The sequence below is a fragment of the Pseudophryne corroboree genome, chromosome 7 (assembly GCF_028390025.1).
Source record: "Pseudophryne corroboree isolate aPseCor3 chromosome 7, aPseCor3.hap2, whole genome shotgun sequence".
NCBI classification, from domain to species: Eukaryota; Metazoa; Chordata; class Amphibia; order Anura; family Myobatrachidae; genus Pseudophryne; species Pseudophryne corroboree.
In genome coordinates, this window is record NC_086450.1 from 274249972 (window position 1) to 274271014 (window position 21043).

A 21043-nucleotide genomic window follows, 5' to 3' on the forward strand; every position below is an offset into this window, starting at 1 on the left:
TAGCAGTTGCGATCTCACTTAGACCTCTACAACCTAGGACAGCTGCTAAACCTGGGCGTCTTCAGAGGTACATTATGACCTAATCTTTGATAATGGTACCAATTGTTTCTGCAGTTGTACACTGTTGTATGGAAATAAGGAGGCAGCAGTGGGCGTCCCTATGCTCAGGTAAGCGTATGTCCATAGTAGCATAAAGTAGGCAAAAATTTACAACAGCAATCGAATCAACAGTCAAATCTAAATGAGGCCCTTAGTGTGATTGGAAATATGTCATTCCACCAAAGTGCAAAGGTGCAAAACTGGTCCCACTAAAAGTATTGGACAATACCTAAATGCTATCAGCTCCAAGGCCATACATTCCAACTGTCCAGATATCAATAGACAGTACAGAATTCAGGGTTCGGTCCACCTTCCTAATCAGCACTGCATTGGAAACTGCAGGCACACACCATGCCCTCTTTGTACCCATGCAGAGCATCCTAAGGATGCTCCAGGCTGTGCTGCACTTCCAAATGCTGGCATCCCTGCACCCTCTTCATGTCCTCATGACATCATGGGCTCGGGGGTCTGTTACGGCACTGGGGGAGTTGGTGAGGAAAGTTCCATTCATTAAATTGTTGCTGTCAATTTCATATTACAATTATGCTATAGTGTTTCAGTTTTTATTTGCACACTGGCATTTTCTATGTTTTATGAATAATATAGACAGAAGCACTCAGACTGATGGAGAGTAAACACTAACACTGAGCCAGGTCTTGGGTTTTTATTATTAAAACCCTTGCATTTTGTTTCACTGAGGCGGTTTGGACACCTCTCTCCCCTGATTTTCCACTTCTTTGCAGGGGTGGCAGAGTGGGTCTGGTAGATCATTAAATGTCATGATGGCATCTCTTTCACAGTGGCATTTTAGCTGTTAGCCTCTTGTCTTAAGGCTGGTAACTCCATCTTCCCAAATGGGTCTCACATTTTGCCATGATCATAGAAGAGAGGTGGGACCTTCTGAGCTATTCACCCAGGGTACAGTCCACTGACCTCCTGTTGACAGTGTTGATGTTGCTATTTAGGTTGATCTTAATGGTATATTATGATCTGCCTGCCAATTCATCACCTGTCACTAATTTTTTTCTATTAGTTTAATTACTGTATATCAATAAATGATGACAAATGTTAATACGATACAGATGTTGGTGTCAATATTTGTTAATTGTCACAACTGAGGGCCTGAGCTGACGGGAGGCAGCCTCAGTTGTAGGGGCTGAGATGTACCGGAACCTGGGAGGTTGTATCAGACCCCTGGACATGTAAGTAACATGAATAATAACTGCCCGAAGGCGTGACCACGACAACTTGGATAAAAGTCAATGATGTTTATTATGACAACTCCGCAACACAGCAGCAGTAAAAGAAAACGTAAAAGTCAGCAAATAATAAATACAGTTCCTGGGTACTACAGGATGGCAGGAGCCACAGGGCACTGGTAGTGTGAGATAGTTCTTATGATCTTCTAGATGGAAAGTCCTTACCAGGCCCGACTGTAGCAATGGAGATAACCCAGGATTGTGCCAGCTGGTGTTCCAGGAAAAGCTGGGTTGCTGAAGGTAAAACAGCTGCTGTGGATACTGGCTGGAACCAGACTGTTGTTAGCACGGAGTGGATACTGGCTGGAACCAGTTAAATAATAGATGAACTTGGGAGCGATGAAATATGAACTGAAATGTAGAACTTGAGAGCGGAGAAATAATAATACCGGTGGAGAGTGGTAAAGTGTAGAAAGGACACCGGCCCTTTAAGGGAAGCTGTACTCTGCTGAAAGCTGAGCTGGAAGCAGGTTATGTTGTAGCTGGAAACAGATGAATCCACAATGGATTGGAGAGTCAGGCTACACCGCAGGTGGAATGCTGGTGCGGGTCTCTATGGTGGAAGTCTTGAGACAGGAGCTGGAACCTGGAAGACAATCACAGGAGAGAGACAAACAGGAACTAGGTTTGACAACCAAAGCACTGACCCCTTCCTTGCTCAGGCACAGTGTATTTATACCTGCAGCAAGGAAGGGATTGGCTAGGCAATTATGCAGATTAACAATACTGACAACAGATTGGAGGAAATGATCAGCTGACAGAATCCAAGATGGCTGCGCCCATGCAGACACTTGGAGGGAAGTTTGGTTTGTAATCCATGTGGTAATGAAAACAGTAATGGCGGCGCCGGCCACTGGAGACAGGAGACGCCAGGCTGACAAGTGCACATCCAACCACGCGGACACAGCGGAGGCCGCGGCTGACGTAATCGCCACTCTGACACTCTGCATGCAGAAGCTCAGGGACGGCGGCGGAGGCCGCGGGAGACGCCATGCCAGATGTAATAAGGCGTTACTGTGACAGCGTCTCAGAGAGACAGGAGAGGATGCAGGAATGTGAACATTAGGATAACAGATGGGATCCGGTCCTGGAGCGCTGAGCCAGCCTTAGGAGGCATCTGATGGGTAAGAAATGGCGTCCAGATACCCGGATCGTGACAGCACCCCCCCCTTTAGGAGTGGCCCCAGGACACTTCTTTGGCTTTTGAGGAAACTTGGAATGGAATCTCCGGACCAAGGCAGGAGCATGGACATCAGAAGCATTGGTCCATGAACGTTCCTCAGGGCCGTAACCCTTCCAGTCAATAAGATACTGTAGTTGACCGTAACGGTGACGTGAGTCCAGGATCTTGGCCACTTCATACTCAACGCCTCGTTGAGTTTGGACTTTCGGAGTAGGAGGAAGTGAGGAATGAAACCGATTCAAGATCAGCGGTTTCAACAGGGAAACATGGAATGTCCTGGGTATTTTTAAGAAGGGAGGCAACTGGAGTCTGTAAGCAACAGGATTGATGACTTGTTCAATCTTGAAAGGACCGATATAGCGAGGTGCAAACTTCATACTGGGAACTCTTAACCTCAAATTCTTCGTGGATAACCATACCCGATCACCCACCTTGAGAGCAGGAACTGCTCGACGCTTCTTATCCGCAAACTTCTTGTACCTGAACGATGCCTTGAGCAGAGCTGATCGTACGCTCTTCCAGATATTGGCAAACTGATGCAAGGTGATATCCACTGTGGGAACAGAAGTTGCTGGAAGCGGTTGGAACTCAGGGACTTTAGGGTGGAATCCAAAGTTGGTGAAGAATGGTGTTGAAGAAGATGAAGAATGATACTGGTTGTTATGACAGAACTCGGCCCAGGGAAGTAATTGAACCCAGTCATCTTGAGAGGAGGACACATAGATGCGGAGGAAGGCCTCCAAGTCCTGATTCACCCTCTCGGTTTGACCATTGGTCTGAGGATGGTAAGCCGTGGAAAACTTTAGCTTGACTTGGAGGACTTGACATAAACTTCGCCAGAATTTGGCTGTGAATTGAACTCCTCGATCTGAGATAATTTCTTCAGGAAGACCGTGGAGTCGGAAGATCTCTTGTATGAATACTTGAGCCAACTTGGAAGCTGACGGAAGACCGGTGAGAGGAATGAAGTGTGCCATCTTGGTGAACTGGTCAACTACCACCCAGATGGTATTGAACTTGTTGCACATGGGTAAGTCTGTAATGAAATCCATCGACAAGTGGGTCCATGGTCGACGGGGAACGGATAGTGGAACCAGTTGCCCCGCAGGCGACTGGCGGGATACTTTATGTTGGGCACACTTTGGGCAAGATGCAATAAACTCCAAGACGTCTTTTTTCAGAGTTGGCCACCAATAGGACCTAGAGATAAACTCCAGGGTTTTTTGGATACCTGTATGTCCGGCAAAACGGGAAGCATGGGCCCAATGCATGAGCTTCTTCCTTAGCATCGGCTTCACAAAACTTTTCCCTGATGGGGGCGTAGAGTCCATCCCTACCGTGGAGAATGCCAACGGATTTATAATAGGATGCTTGTCTGAAGACTCTGACTCATTTTCTTGCTCCCATGAGCGGGAAAGGGCATCGGCCTTGCGATTCTGAGAGCCCGGACAGAACTGGAGTTTAAAGTCGAACCTGGAAAAGAAAAGTGCCCATCTGGCCTGACGAGGGTTGAGACATTGTGCGCCCTTCAGGTATAAAAGGTTCTTGTGGTCCGTAAGTATGGTGATTAAATGAGAAGCTCCCTCCAACAGATACCTCCACTCTTCTAGAGCGAGCTTGATGGCTAGCAACTCCTGGTCGCCAATGGCATAGTTGCGCTCAGCTGGGGAGAACTTCCGGGAGAAGAAACTGCAAGGATGTAAATGGCCATCTTTAGCCCTCTGAGATAACACCGCTCCTACTCCAACGGAGGAGGCATCCACCTCTAGGATGAAAGGAGAGTCGATGTCAGGCTGTTTCAGGACAGGCGCAGAGATGAACCTCTGTTTTAAAAGATGAAAAGCTTGCATGGCTTCTTCAGACCACTTGGACGGGTTAGCACCCTTCTTGGTGAAAGCAGTAATAGGCGCCACAATGGTGGAAAAGTCTCGTATAAACTTTCGGTAATAATTGGCGAACCCTAAGAACCTCTGGACCCCTTTGAGGGTTAAGGGTACCGGCCAATTCTGAATTGCTTGTAGTTTCTCAGGATCCATCTCTAGTCCGGAACCGGACACAATGTACCCTAGAAACGGAATGGACTTGACTTCAAAGACGCATTTTTCTAATTTGCAATAGAGATGATTGACACGGAGACGGGACAGAACCTCTTTAACCCAAAAACGATGTTCCTCTAAATCGTTGGCAAAAATGAGGATATCGTCTAGATAGACCACGACATGACGGTATAGAATGTCTCTGAAGATCTCATTGACAAAATGCTGGAAGACAGCTGGAGCATTGCTCAATCCGAAGGGCATGACGAGGTACTCATAATGTCTGTCACGGGTGTTAAAGGCGGTCTTCCACTCGTCACCCTCACGGATCCGGATGAGATTGTATGCACCTCGCAAGTCCAGCTTTGTAAAGATGGTAGCTCCGCTAACTCTGTCAAAGAGCTCAGTAATCAGGGGTAAAGGATAACGGTTCTTGATGGTAATGTCGTTCAAACCTCTGTAGTCGATGCACGGCCGCAGACCACCATCTTTCTTTTTTACAAAAATGAAGCCTGCACCGGGTGGGGAAGAAGAAGGTCGAATGAACCCCTTTGCTAGGTTCTCTTTAATGTACTCCTCCATAGAATGCGTCTCAGGCAGAGACAACGGATAAGTTCGGCCTCGAGGTGGAACCTTCCCTGGAACGAGATCAATCGGGCAGTCCCATTCTCTATGAGGAGGAAGGATATCAGCAGAAGCTTTACTGAACACATCCGTGAAATCTTGATATGGAGGAGGTGGAACATCAGACGACCTGGGGGAGGAAGAACAGACAGGCAATACTTTAAACAAACATGTCTCTGCACAGGAGGAACCTGTTATGCACACCAGTGCCTGCAGGAAAGTACTGGTGTCAGAACTGTTATGCACTCCAGTGTCTGCAGGAATGTACTGGTGTTTGAACTGTTATGCAAAACAAATGGACTCACAGACAAACTGGGGAATATGACATAACGTACACAGAAGGTAATAGGGTAACAAAATACACACAAAGTGAACAGAGAAGCCCAGAGGCTAAGGAACTGGGTATCTCCCTTGTATTAGAACTGCACAGATGGAAAAAGCAAGATGTTGTGTTTTAATACGTAGAGAACCTGAAATGCTGTTGCTAAGGGCAACAGCAAAACCCTAAAGGGTTACCAACGGGTGTGGCAGTAAACTCCTTGGTCAGAGATGGAATGATAGACACAAGGAGAGTCTCCACAATCCTATTTCTCACTTGCAGTGCACAGGTTTTAGCTTACTGCCACTAAACTGACCCCTGACACCTAGCACAGTGAGACAGGATTAGACAGGCAAGTCTTAGAATACAGCCGCAAACTTGCTAAGTTCACAGAGTAGTAACAGAACCCCAGCAAGCTAAACGACTGACTCCAGTCTTACTGCTAGGTCTGGATTGGCAGAGTGTAATACCAAATCCCCAGGCCTATTTGCAGTAAGCAACAAACAAATACAAAGCTACACAGTACTGGCTAACTTTCATGAACTGACTAACCAACAAAGATTCAGCAGCATCTGCTTACCCTGAAAAGAGGCCTTATAAAGCAGGTGCTGTCCACGCCCCACTCAGACCTCACAGACTGTGAGCACAAAAACCAGCACCGGATCCCCTGCCGTGCACAGAGCCTATAACCACTGCACAGCAAAAGACCCGAACCGGAGTATCAGCTGCGCTCAGGTTACTCCACTAGCACTTGTCTCCCGGTTGCCATGACGACGTGGCAGCACAGGGCAGGAGACCCTAACAGTACCCCCCCTCTGACGAGGGGTCAAAGAACCCCTACCACCGGGTTTATCGGGGAACTGCGAGAAGAAAGAGCGTATCAGTCTGGGGGCATGAAGATCACAACTGCGCACCCACGACCGCTCCTCCGGGCCATACCCCTTCCAGTGCACCAAAAATGACAGCCGACCCCGAACCACCTTGGAGTCAAGAATCCTTTCAACAACAAACTCCCTCTGGCCACGTATCAGAAGAGGGGAAGGTCTTCCACTGGAAGAAGGATTACTAATCGCCCGTTTTAAAAGGGAACAATGAAATGTTTTATTGATACCCAAAGAACGGGGCAGATCTAACTGAAATGCCACCGGATTGATAACCCTGGTGATCTTATAAGGGCCGATGAACCGGGGCCCTAACTTATGAGATGGCTGTCTCAACTTCAAATTCTTGGTAGACAACCAGACAAAGTCTCCTAATTTGAAGCTGCAGGGTCTTTTCCGCTTATCAAAAACCCTTTTGGTCACTAATGACACAGACACAAGGGCTTTCTTCACTTTCCGCCAAATACCTCTAAGGACCAAAACCACAGAGGAACCACCAGGCGTGGAGTCCAGGGGGTCAAAAGAATTGGCCTTAGGATGATGCCCATACACACAAAGGAAGGGAGAGATCCCTGTAGCAGAGTGAGCCGCGTTGTTATAGGCAAACTCCGCCATGGACAGATGAGCAACCCAGTCAGTCTGACACTTGGAGACATAACACCTGAGGAACTGCTCCAAGGACTGGTTCACCCTTTCAGTCTGCCCATTAGACTGCGGATGGTAGCCTGACGACAAGCTGACAGAAATCTGGAGATCGGAACAAAATGCCCTCCAGAATTTGGCCACAAACTGGGATCCGCGGTCAGAGACCACATCAAGTGGCAACCCGTGGAGACGCACAACATGCAGCATAAATAATTCAGACAGGCGTCTGGCTGATGGCAGCCCAACCAGTGGAACGAAGTGCGCCATCTTCGAAAACCTGTCAACGACAACCCAGATGGCTGTCATTCCCGAGGATTTGGGCAAGTCCACCACAAAATCCATTGAAATGTGGGTCCATGGCTTAGATGGGATAGAGAGTGGATGTAATGGGCCAACAGGAACCCCTCTAGGAGTCTTATTTCGGGCACAGATGTCACATGCCCGAACCCACTGATCCACATCCTTAGCCACCGAGGGCCACCACACCGCCCTAGATAGCAACTCCCGAGTTCTGGCAATACCCGGGTGACCTGCCGACTTCTTGGCATGGAATTCCAGGAACACTCGCTGTCTTAACCTAGGAGGCACAAACAAAAGACCTACCGGAAGGTCTGGAGGAGCCTGCTCCTGTGCTCTAAGGACTAATGATAAGAGGTCCTGGGTAATGCCCACTTTAATACATGATGAGGAAACAATGGGCAACGGCTCCTCGGTGGTCTCCTGGATTGGAGCAAAACTCCGCGAGAGCGCATCAGCCTTGATGTTTTTTGACCCAGGGCGATATGTTATCAAAAAATTAAAGCGAGCAAAAAACAAAGCCCATCGTGCCTGCCTGGCATTGAGACGCTTCGCTGACTCTAAATATGCCAGATTCTTATGGTCAGTGAGAATTGAGACCACAAACTTAGCCCCCTCAAGCCAGTGTCTCCACTCCTCGAGTGCATCCTTAATAGCCAACAATTCCCGGTTACCCACGTCATAATTCATCTCGGCAGGCGAAAATTTACGGGAAAAGTAAGCACAGGGATGAAGGCGATTATCAGACACTCCCATCTGAGAAAGCACTGCCCCAATACCCATCTCAGAGGCATCCACCTCCACCACAAAAGGACGCTCTGGATCTGGGTGTCGCAGCACCTTGGCCGAAACAAATGCCCTTTTGAGACGGGCAAAAGCCTCTTTAGCCTCACAAGACCAGTGAGCAACATCCGCCCCTTTCTTAGTGAGTGCCACCAAGGGCGCCACTATAGACGAAAATCCAGCGATAAATCGTCTATAAAAATTTGCAAAGCCCAGGAAACGCTGAAGCGCCTTCAAACTAGTGGGCTGCACCCAATCCAGGACTGCCTGTACCTTGGAACCCTCCATTTGGAAACCTTCTGGGGAGATAATATATCCTAGAAATGCGATTTGCTGAACTTCAAATTCGCACTTCTCCAGCTTTGCCCCAAGCCGGTGGTCTCTGAGTTTCTGGAGGACTAAGCGTACATGCTTCCGATGTTCCTCCAGGGAATGGGAGAAGATTAGGATGTCATCTAAGTATACAACTAAGAATCTATCCAAATATTCCCTGAGCACATCATTCATGAAATCCTGGAAGACTGCCGGGGCATTACAGAGCCCAAAAGGCATCACCAAATATTCATAATGCCCTGAGTGGGTATTAAAGGCAGTCTTCCATTCATCCCCCTCTCTTATTCGGATTAGATTGTACGCACCGCGTAGGTCAATCTTAGAAAAAATGGTGGCAGTACGAAGCTGGTCAAACAAGACCGAAATGAGAGGCAGTGGGTATGAGTTTTTAATCGTGATACGGTTCAATTCCCTGAAGTCGATGCAGGGTCGCAACGAACCGTCCTTTTTACCCACGAAGAAGAACCCCGACCCAACTGGAGACTGTGAAGGTCTGATAAATCCCTTAGCCAAGTTCTCCTGAATGTACTCTGCCATAGCCTGAGTCTCAGGACGTGACAGGGAGTATAACCTGCTCTTGGGAAGCTTAGCATTTGGCAACAAAACAATGGCACAGTCATAGGGGCGATGGGGAGGTAGTACCTCTGCAACTTTTTTGGAGAACACGTCCGCAAAATCTGCATAACACCCTGGCAATCCTGGCAAACTTAGCTGCGAGAGCCTGACTGGAAGGCTCAAGCAACTCCTGAAACAATCAGTACCCCAACTAAGAATCTCCCCAGAGACCCAGTCAAATTGAGGATTGTGGGCCCTTAACCAGGGTAAGCCCAACACCAATGGGGCAAAAGTACAGACAGTCACATAAAAGGACAATTTTTCAGAGTGTGTGGCTCCAATAAACAAAGAAATCTGGCTAGTGCAAGAGGTAATTTTACCTTGGGATAATGGTTCCCCGTTTAACCCACAAATCTCAATTTCCGATGCCAAGGGTACTAAGGGAACAGAGTGTTTCAGGGCGAATTGGCGGTCCATAAAAACCCCGTCGGCCCCACTGTCCACAAAGGCCTCAGTCTTGACAGTTTGACCGAGGATCTTCAAGGTCACCGGAATGATAAAAGTCTTCTTGGGAAATTCTGACTTCTGGCCTGACAGGATATTTCCCATCACCCTCAGGCCCTGAAGTTTTCCGGCTTTTCTGGGCATGATACTACCACATGACCTTTATTCCCACAGTACAAACACAACCCCTGCTGTCTCCTCCGCGTCTTCTCACGCGAGGAGAGGCGGGTAGCCCCAATCTGCATAGGCTCCTCAGAAAATTCCTCAGAGTCTGAGGTTCCCTTGGGAAGGAAGGAAATCTCAGTCTCCCTTTCAAGCCTACGCTCTCTCAGCCGTCTATCCACCCGGATGGATAACTGCATGAGCTGATCCAAGCTATCAGGCAAGGGATATTGTACCAGTTGGTCCTTTATCTGGTTAGAAAGACCTCTTCGGTACTGGTGTCTCAGGGCTGGGTCATTCCACTGGGTATCATGGGCCAACCTCCGAAACTCCGTACAGTAAACCTCAACTGGCCTTCGCCCTTGCTTAAGGATCGAAATCTGAGCCTCGGCTGAGGCCGTCTTGTCAGGGTCATCATACAACATGCCCAGTGCCGTAAAAAAAAGCATCAACACTTTTAAGCGACGGACAGTCAGGCTGCAACCCATATGCCCAGACCTGTGGGTCTCCTTGTAGCAAGGAAATCACTATGCCCACCCGCTGAATCTCCGACCAAGAAGACTGAGGCCTAAGCCGGAAGTATAGCTTGCAGCTCTCCTTGAAACAAAAGAACTGCGAGCGATCTCCAGAAAAACGATCCGGGAGATTTACTTTCGGCTCCTTAACCCCTGCAGGTGCTGCTGCTGCGGGAGCTCCGCCAGCAGCCTGGGAGGTGTGCATTTTAATGGACAAATCATTAAATTGTCGAGTCAGGACCTGCACCTGATCGACCACCTGTTGCAACGTATTTTGAGGGGTATGCTCCATATTCCCACAAAATTTCAACAGGAGTATTAGGCTGCTGAATATGTTATGCACACCAGTGCCTGCAGGAAAGTACTGGTGTCAGAACTGTTATGCACTCCAGTGTCTGCAGGAATGTACTGGTGTTTGAACTGTTATGCAAAACAAATGGACTCACAGACAAACTGGGGAATATGACATAACGTACACAGAAGGTAATAGGGTAACAAAATACACACAAAGTGAACAGAGAAGCCCAGAGGCTAAGGAACTGGGTATCTCCCTTGTATTAGAACTGCACAGATGGAAAAAGCAAGATGTTGTGTTTTAATACGTAGAGAACCTGAAATGCTGTTGCTAAGGGCAACAGCAAAACCCTAAAGGGTTACCAACGGGTGTGGCAGTAAACTCCTTGGTCAGAGATGGAATGATAGACACAAGGAGAGTCTCCACAATCCTATTTCTCACTTGCAGTGCACAGGTTTTAGCTTACTGCCACTAAACTGACCCCTGACACCTAGCACAGTGAGACAGGATTAGACAGGCAAGTCTTAGAATACAGCCGCAAACTTGCTAAGTTCACAGAGTAGTAACAGAACCCCAGCAAGCTAAACGACTGACTCCAGTCTTACTGCTAGGTCTGGATTGGCAGAGTGTAATACCAAATCCCCAGGCCTATTTGCAGTAAGCAACAAACAAATACAAAGCTACACAGTACTGGCTAACTTTCATGAACTGACTAACCAACAAAGATTCAGCAGCATCTGCTTACCCTGAAAAGAGGCCTTATAAAGCAGGTGCTGTCCACGCCCCACTCAGACCTCACAGACTGTGAGCACAAAAACCAGCACCGGATCCCCTGCCGTGCACAGAGCCTATAACCACTGCACAGCAAAAGACCCGAACCGGAGTATCAGCTGCGCTCAGGTTACTCCACTAGCACTTGTCTCCCGGTTGCCATGACGACGTGGCAGCACAGGGCAGGAGACCCTAACAGAACCCCATGCCAGGATTTGCGTAGTCGTCCAATCAATTGTAGGATTGTGAAGACGGAGCCATGGAAGGCCCAGGACCACAGGATGTGTGGCTCTTGGAATCACTAAAAGTGAAATAAGTTCGGAATGAAGAACTCCCACTCTCAGACGAACTGGTAGAGTCCTTAGAGCAATAACAGTATCAAAAATTTTACTGCCATCCACGGCAGTTAAGGAAAAGGAGGAAGGAAGTCTCTCGGTGGGTAGGGACCACCGTTTAACATAGGCTTCAGTAATAAAGTTCCCAGCTGCTCCGGAATCAAGGAGGGCAATGACGTTCCGATAACGTTGAGCAACTTGAAGCGAGACTGGGAGATTACAATCATGAGGAGATGGAGAGGAGATCATTACTCCTAGCCGGCCCTCTCCTGGGCGAGCTAGGGTTTGGAGTTTTCCCGGACGTTCGGGACAGGCATTGATGGTGTGAGACAGAGCTGCACAGTAAAGACAAAGAGACTCAGAGAGGCGTCTTCGGCGCTCAGCAGGAGTTAAACGGGAACGGCCAATTTGCATGGGCTCATCTTTAGATGGTGACAGTTGACGAGGAGGAGGAGCAGAAGATTTTGGAGCAGATGATCTTCCACGCTCAGTTGCTCTCTCTCTGAAACGTAAATCAACTTTCGTGCAGAGTGAGATTAGCTCATCTAACTTAGAAGGTAAGTCTCTGGTAGCTAACTCATCTTTAATAAGCTCAGATAAGCCATGCCAGAATGCAGCATACAGGGCCTCGTCGTTCCATGCCAGTTCGGATGCCAGGATCTGGAACTGTATCAGATATTGTCCTACAGTACGTGACCCCTGGCGTAAACGGAGAATCTCGGATGAAGCTGAGGTTACCCGGCCTGGCTCGTCGAAGATGCGCCTGAATGTTGACACGAATGCAGTGTAAGAAGATAGCAGGGTGTCGGACCTCTCCCATAACGGTGATGCCCAGTCAAGGGCGGAGCCACTGAGAAGAGAGATAATGTAGGCAATTTTTGTACGGTCACTGGGAAAATTGCCAGGTTGTAGCTCAAACTGAATCTCACACTGGTTGAGAAATCCCCTGCAGAATCTTGGAGATCCGTCAAATTTTGCTGGCGTTGGAAGATGAAGACGTGGAGCAGAAATGGGTAAGGTGGGTGGGGTTATAACTGGAGTCACTGTGGTTGACGCACCAGATGCGCCTGATCCACGGAGAGTTGTCTGAATCCCATCCAGCCGAGTAGAGAGATCCTGGAGACAGCGGATGATGTGGCCCTGTGCAGCCTCCTGATGTTCTAGTCGGGCTGCCAGTTCTTGCATCGGCCTGGCCGCTTGATCCTGGTCTCCGGCTGGATTCATTAGGTCAGTGCTTACTGTCACAACTGAGGGCCTGAGCTGACGGGAGGCAGCCTCAGTTGTAGGGGCTGAGATGTACCGGAACCTGGGAGGTTGTATCAGACCCCTGGACATGTAAGTAACATGAATAATAACTGCCCGAAGGCGTGACCACGACAACTTGGATAAAAGTCAATGATGTTTATTATGACAACTCCGCAACACAGCAGCAGTAAAAGAAAACGTAAAAGTCAGCAAATAATAAATACAGTTCCTGGGTACTACAGGATGGCAGGAGCCACAGGGCACTGGTAGTGTGAGATAGTTCTTATGATCTTCTAGATGGAAAGTCCTTACCAGGCCCGACTGTAGCAATGGAGATAACCCAGGATTGTGCCAGCTGGTGTTTCAGGAAAAGCTGGGTTGCTGAAGGTAAAACAGCTGCTGTGGATACTGGCTGGAACCAGACTGTTGTTAGCACGGAGTGGATACTGGCTGGAACCAGTTAAATAATAGATGAACTTGGGAGCGATGAAATATGAACTGAAATGTAGAACTTGAGAGCGGAGAAATAATAATACCGGTGGAGAGTGGTAAAGTGTAGAAAGGACACCGGCCCTTTAAGGGAAGCTGTACTCTGCTGAAAGCTGAGCTGGAAGCAGGTAATGTTGTAGCTGGAAACAGATGAATCCACAATGGATTGGAGAGTCAGGCTACACCGCAGGTGGAATGCTGGTGCGGGTCTCTATGGTGGAAGTCTTGAGACAGGAGCTGGAACCTGGAAGACAATCACAGGAGAGAGACAAACAGGAACTAGGTTTGACAACCAAAGCACTGACCCCTTCCTTGCTCTGGCACAGTGTATTTATACCTGCAGCAAGGAAGGGATTGGCTAGGCAATTATGCAGATTAACAATACTGACAACAGATTGGAGGAAATGATCAGCTGACAGAATCCAAGATGGCTGCGCCCATGCAGACACTTGGAGGGAAGTTTGGTTTGTAATCCATGTGGTAATGAAAACAGTAATGGCGGCGCCGGCCACTGGAGACAGGAGACGCCAGGCTGACAAGTGCACATCCAACCACGCGGACACAGCGGAGGCCGCGGCTGACGTAATCGCCACTCTGACACTCTGCATGCAGAAGCTCAGGGACGGCGGCGGAGGCCGCGGGAGACGCCATGCCAGATGTAATAAGGCGTTACTGTGACAGCGTCTCAGAGAGACAGGAGAGGATGCTGGAATGTGAACATTAGGATAACAGATGGGATCCGGTCCTGGAGCGCTGAGCCAGCCTTAGGAGGCATCTGATGGGTAAGAAATGGCGTCCAGATACCCGGATCGTGACATTAATGTTAAGTTTTTAAAGTTCAGTTATGTTTATTATATATGAGGAGTTTTATTTATAAGGTATAAGGCTTATGTGTAATTAGTTTATGAAAATACATGTTTAATAGCATGTAACACCATTCAGAAAACCTGGTATACTCAATCTGGGGACCTAAAAAAAGTTTTATTGGAACTTTTCAAAGCTTGCCTAATAAAGGGTTAATAATGTACTTTTATGTACTTAAATCACTGCAAAATCAGGCTCTCCATTGAGCTTATTTTATACTATATACTACACTATACTTTGCAAAAGACATCTTCACTTTAACCCACTACTCCTGTCTATGTAAACTTGGGCTCTTCTGCAATTGTTGCCAGCATTACCCTCAAACCTAGGCATCTTGGCAGAAATCTGAGCATCTTGCACAATGTAAGAAGCACTGCAGCTTTTAGCAGATTATCTGCACTGTTCCTCACAGCATAACAACCTGACACACTTCTTTTTGGAGACCATATTAAAATTCTTGAATTCATATGTAAATATGTTGCTATTTTTATTGTTATAAAAATATATAAAAAAATAAATAACACAAAGTGGACTTTGAGTGTGCCTCACCTTTAAAACTGATTACTCTATAAATGGATTGGCAGGCTGATTGATGGCATACTTTACCTCCTGTTTGACAAGGAGCAAATTCAGCAATATCAGATGGAATTAGAGGGAATCATTAATGTTGACTAAAACTAAGAGTGGATGGATGGGATAACAGCGGACCCTTGTACTGTCAGATGCTTGCTATAAATCACCTATGCATGCATTTAGCAAAATAATGCCATAAAATCTGGTATTGGCTTTAGAATCAATCATTTTCAGATTTATAGATGTCATACTCCACTTTGTATGGTTCTAGTAGCATAGAAATATTTAATGAATCAAATGGTTTAGGAAACATGGCACTGTATTGATCATCTCAAGTTCTAAATTGCACAGCTATGTACTGTACAAGCAAAAAAAAACATTTTATTCTGAGTATATAAATAATTCATATGTAACCATTTTCTGTTTAGAAATTATCAAAATAATTTATTGCGAGAATACAAAAAATATGCACAATTTCAGTTAAAAAAATCGAATAATATTTATGCTTTTCACAAAAAAATCAATTGTGACCTGTATATTGCAAACAAAGTTATCTTGTTAGCAGATCAAATGATAGCACATAGATTGGATGAACAAGTCCAAGTGTGAAATGGATGTGCATACTCTGCTTTGAGATATTAAACATCTATTAACTAGAGATGAGCGGGTTCGGTTCTCAGAGAGCCGAACCGTACCGGACTTCACCATTCGAGTCCGGTTCTGAGCCAGGCTCGGGTTTTCCCGCCAGACTTGGAAACCAGAACAAGGTAAAACGTCATCATCCTGCTGTCGGATTCTCACGGGATTTGGATTCCATATAAGGAGCCGCGCGTCCCTGCCGTTTTCACTCCGGCATTGGAGAGTGTACAGAGAGGACGTGTCTCCGTTCTCTCAGTGTCTCCAGTGTCCGTGGCTTGTGCTGAATGTCCAGTCATAGTGCTTATGTCCTTTGCTGCCATATGTTCAGTGCTGTCCAGTGGTGCTGTGTTGTGCTGTATCAGTTCAGTGGTGGTGTGTTGTGCTGCATCAGTCACAGTGGTGGTGTCCTCTGCTGCCATATGTCCAGTGCTGTCCAGTGGTGGTGTGTTGTGCTGCATCAGTCACAGTGGTGGTGTCCTTTGCTGCCATATGTCCAGTGCTGCTGTATAACAAGTCCCTTACAGTGTTGCTGTGTTGTCCTGCATCAGACCAGTGGTAGTGTCCTGGACATCAGTCAGTCCAGTGACCATTCACAGTGGTGGTGTCATCTGCTGCCATATGCCCAGTGATGCTGTATAATTATCTGTGTTGTACTGCATCAGACCAGTGCTAGTGTCCTGTGCATCACTCAGTCCAGTGACCATTCACAGTGGTGGTATCCTCTGCTGCCATATGTCCAGTGTTGCTGTATAATAAGTCCCTTACAGTGTTGCTGTTTGTGCTGCATCAGACCAGTGGTAGTGTCCTGGCCATCAGTCATTCCAGTGACCAGGCGGCAGTCACAGTGGTATACACTGCTGCTATATGTCCACTGCTACAGTATTATTATTATTATTATTATTATTAATATTATTATTATTATTATAACAACAAGTCCCTCACAGTGTTGCTGTGTTGTGCTGCATCAGACCAGTGGTAGTGTCCTGGCCATCAGTCATTCCAGTGACCAGGCAGTCACAGTGGTATACACTGCTGCTATATGTCCACTGCCACAGTATTATAATAATAATAATAATAATAATAATAATAATAATAACAACAACAACAACAAGTCCTTTACAGTGTTGCTGTGTTGTGCTGCATCAGACTAGTGGTAGTGTCCTGGCCATCAGTCATTCCAGTGACCAGGCAGTTACAGTGGTATATGCTGCTGCTATATGTCCACAGCTGCCGTATAATAATAAAAACAACAACAAGGTCCTTACAGTATTGCTGTGTTGTGCTGCATCAGACCAGTGGTAGTGTCTTGGCCATCAGTCATTGCAGTGACCAGGCAGTCACAGTGGTATACGCTGCTGCTGCTTTATGTCCACTGCTACAGTATAATAATAATAATAATAATAACAACAAGTCCCTTACAGTGTTGTGCTGCATCAGACTAGTGGTTGTGTACTGGCCATCAGCCATCAGTCATTCTTGTGCCGCATATTGGGGGTCATTCCGAGTTGTTCGCTCGTTATTTTTTTTGCTACGGAGCGATTAGTCGCAAACTGCGCATGCGCAATGTACACAGCGCGCCTGGGCCAAGTAAATTAGCTCAAAAGTTTGGTACTTTACTCACGGCGTAACAAAGTTTTTTCATCGTTCCGCTGATCGTAGTGTGATTGACAGGAAGTGGGTGTTTCTGGGCGGAAACACCCACTCCCATTTTCTGGGAGTGTGCGGAAAAACGCAGGTGTTTCAGGGAAAAACGCGGGAGTGTCTGGAGAAACGGGGGAGTGGCTGGGCGAGCGCTGGGCGTGTGTGTGACGTCAAACCAGGAACGAAACTGACTGAACTGATCGCTATTTGTGAGTAGGTCTGGAGCTACTCAGAAACTGCTACGAAATTTCTTTTCGCAATTCTGCTAAGCTAAGATACACTCCCAGAGGGCGGTGGCTTAGCGTGTGCAATGCTGCTAAAAGCAGCTACCGAGCAAACAACTCGGAATCACCCCCATTGTGTTATATAACTCCCAAAAAAGAATGGAGAACAAAAATTTGGAGGATAAAATAGGGAAAGATCAAGAACCACTTCCTCCTAGTGCTGAAAATTCTGCCACTAGCCATGACATAGATGATGAAATGCCATCAACGTCGTCTGCCAAGTCCAATGCCCAATGTGATAGTAGAGGGCATATAAAATCCGAAAAAGCCAAAGTTCAGTAAAAAGACCCAAAAAAAGAAATTTAAATAGTCTGGGGAGAAACGTAAACTTGCCAATATGCCATTTACGACACGGAATGGCAAGGAACGGCTGAGGCCCTGGCCTATGTTCATGACTAGTGGTTCAGCTTCACATGACAATGGAAGCCCTCATCCTCCCACTAGAAAAATTTAAAGAGTTAAGCTAGAAAGAGCACAGAAAAGAGCTGTGCGTTCTGAGATGCTATCACAAATCCCCAAGGAGAGTCCAAGTGTGTCGGCGGTTGCAATGTCTGACCTTCCCAACACTGGACGGGAAGAGGTGGCTCCTTCCACCATTTGCATGCCCCCTGCAAGTGCTGGAAGGAGCACCCACAGCCCAGTTCCTGATATTGAAATTGAAGATGTCACTGTTGAAGTGCACCAGGATGAGGATATGGGTGTTGCTGGTGCTGAGGAGGAAGTTGACAATGAGGATTCTGATGGTGATGTGGTTTGTTTAAGTCAGGCTTTGGGGGAGACACCTGTTGTCCGTGGGATGAAGAAGCCCATTGTGATGCCTGGGCAAACTACCAAAAAAGCCACAAAAAAACGGAGTTTCCCCAGCGCAAATCTTAGGATAATGAAGATACAATTGGTAATGTTCAAAACGTATGTTTATTTTAGGAAACTGTGGTAATGTTGATATTCATAAAACATTAAATGCATTAAATACACCTAAGATATAGCAGTGTAACAACCTATTACCGGTAAACATAGACAAACGACATACTACAAATAACATATAAAAGGTGAATTAAAACCAATGTGGTATTGCTCAATTCTTTCAATTGCATATGCAATCTCTATACTATCTACTGGAGGGAGGGTGCGTTCCTCAATGGCTTACTCCCTTTCCTGCAGTAAAAAGGGGGAATAAGTTTTGGCAATGGAAGGTCTTGAAAAGGGAAAACAATGTGTATTCCACAATTGATTGTTTAAAAGAGCACGGTAATGTAGTTAGCAGTTTATATAGTCAGATTCGTGCTGATACCGTAGTTAGTCTCTATATGTCCAGCCTTAAATAATGTGCATGCAGTTCCGGGTGTATAATACCTCGTAGTGACATCTCCATGAGACTTCCAGAGTGCAGTGTCCGAAAAACTGAGTTGTCCCTGAGGTAAGAGTAGTACAGACTCCGCCGGCGGATTCCCGTACACGCTGCTCTTAGCGCTAAGCAGCGTTGTATGGGATCGATGCGTTCTGCGCTCAACGCGTTTCACCTCGATAAGGCTTCTTCAGGATTGCAGACCTGCAATCCTGAAGAAGCCTTATCGAGGTGAAACGCTAGGAGCAGCGTGTACGGGAATCCACCGGCGGAGTCTGTACTACTCTTACCTCAGGGACAACTCAGTTTTTCGGACACTGCACTCTGGAAGTCTCGTGGAGAAGTCACTACGAGGTATTATACACCCGGAACTGCATGCACATTATTTAAGGCTGGACATATAGAGATTAACTACGGTATCAGCACGAATCTGACTATATAAACTGCTAACTACATTACCGTGCTCTTTTAAACAATCAATTGTGGAATACACATTGTTTTCCCTTTTCAAGACCTTCCATTGCCAAAACTTATTCCCCCTTTTTACTGCAGGAAAGGGAGTAAGCCGTTGAGGAATGCACCCTCCCTCCAGTAGATAGTATAGAGATTGCATATGCAATTGAAAGAATTGAGCAATACCACATTGGTTTTAATTCACCATTTATATGTTATTTGTAGTATGTCGGTTGACTATGTTTACCGGTAATAGGTTGTTACACTGCTATATCTTAGGTGTATTTAATGCATTTAATGTTTTATGAATATCAATATTACCACTGTTTCCTAAAATAAACATACGTTTTGAACATTACCAATTGTATCTTCATTATCCTAAGATTTGCACTGGGGAAACTCAGTTTTTTTTGTTTGAAATTCTATTTGTGGGGTTAGGTAGTGACTCCACCTCCTTCAGCAGCATTTCTAGGTTAACCTGCCTTTATTTTTAGCGCAGTGTCTTCATTTCCTTTGTTTGTATATACCAAAAAAGCCACCTCTTTGGTGTGGAAATATTTCTCCACAAATCCGGACAACAGGTGTCAAGCCATCTGTTGCCTCTGTCAATCTGTAATAAGTAGGGGTAAGGATGTTAACTACCTAGGAACATCCTCTCTTATACGTCACCTGCAGCGCATTCATCATAAGTCAGTGTCAAGTTGTGAAACTTTGGGTAAGAGCATAAGCAGTCCACTGACACCTTAATTCCTTCTTCCTCCTATACCCAAGCTCCTGCAAGCCACACCACCAACTCCCTCAACGTCAATTTCCTCCTCAGTCAGGAATGTCAGTAGTACTGCAGTCCATGTCACTGTCAAGACTGAGGAGTCCTCTCCTAACCGGGATTCATCCAGAGGATCCTTGAGTGGTATGTCTGCTGTTGCTGCCGCTGCTCTTGTTGCTGCTGGGAGTCGATCGTCATCCCAGAGGGGAAGTCGAAAGACCACTTGTTCTACTTCAGCTAAGCAATTGACTGTCCAACAATCCTTTGTAAGGAAGATGAAATATGACAGCAGTCATTGGGTGAGATTCAAATGTTTGAAAAGTTAGTTGGGAGTCTGTTTTTTCCTATCTAATAGACAGGAAAAAACAGACACCCAACCAACTTTTCAAACATTTGAATCTCCCCAATTATGTTGCAAAGCGGATAACTGAGGCCTTGACACTTATGTTGGTGTTAGACATGTGTCCGGTGTCCGCCATTAGTGCAGTGAGTTTTAGACAATTGATGGAGGTATTGTGTCCCCGGTACCAAATCCCATCTAGGTTCCACTTCACTAGGCAGGCGATACCAAGAATGTACAAAGACGTCAGAAAAAGAGTCACCACTGTCCTACAAAATTTGGTTGTATTCAGTGTCCACTTAACCACGGACATGTGGACAAGTGGAACAGGGCAGGCTAAGGACAATATGACTGTGACAGCCCACTGGGTAGCTGTATGGCCTCCCGCAGTAACAACAGCAGTGGCAACAGTAGCAGCATCTCGCAAATGCCAACTCGTTCCTAGACAGGCTACGCTATGTATCACAGCTTTCCGTAAGAGGCACACAGCTGACAAACTCTTACAGAAACTGAGGGACATCATCGCAGAATGGCTTACCCCAATTAGGCTCTCCTGGGGATTTGTGATATCAGACAACGCCACCAATATTGTGCGTGCATTACATCTGGGCAAATTCCAGCACGTCCCATGTTTTGCACATACAATTAATTTGTGTGACAGGGGTGTACAGGAGATGCTGTCGGTGGCCCGAAAAATTGTGGGCCACTTCGGACATTCTGCCACCGCGTGCCAAAGACTGAAGCACCAGCAAACACTCCTGAACCTGCCCTGTCATCAAATGAAGCAAGAGGTGGTAACGAGGTGAAA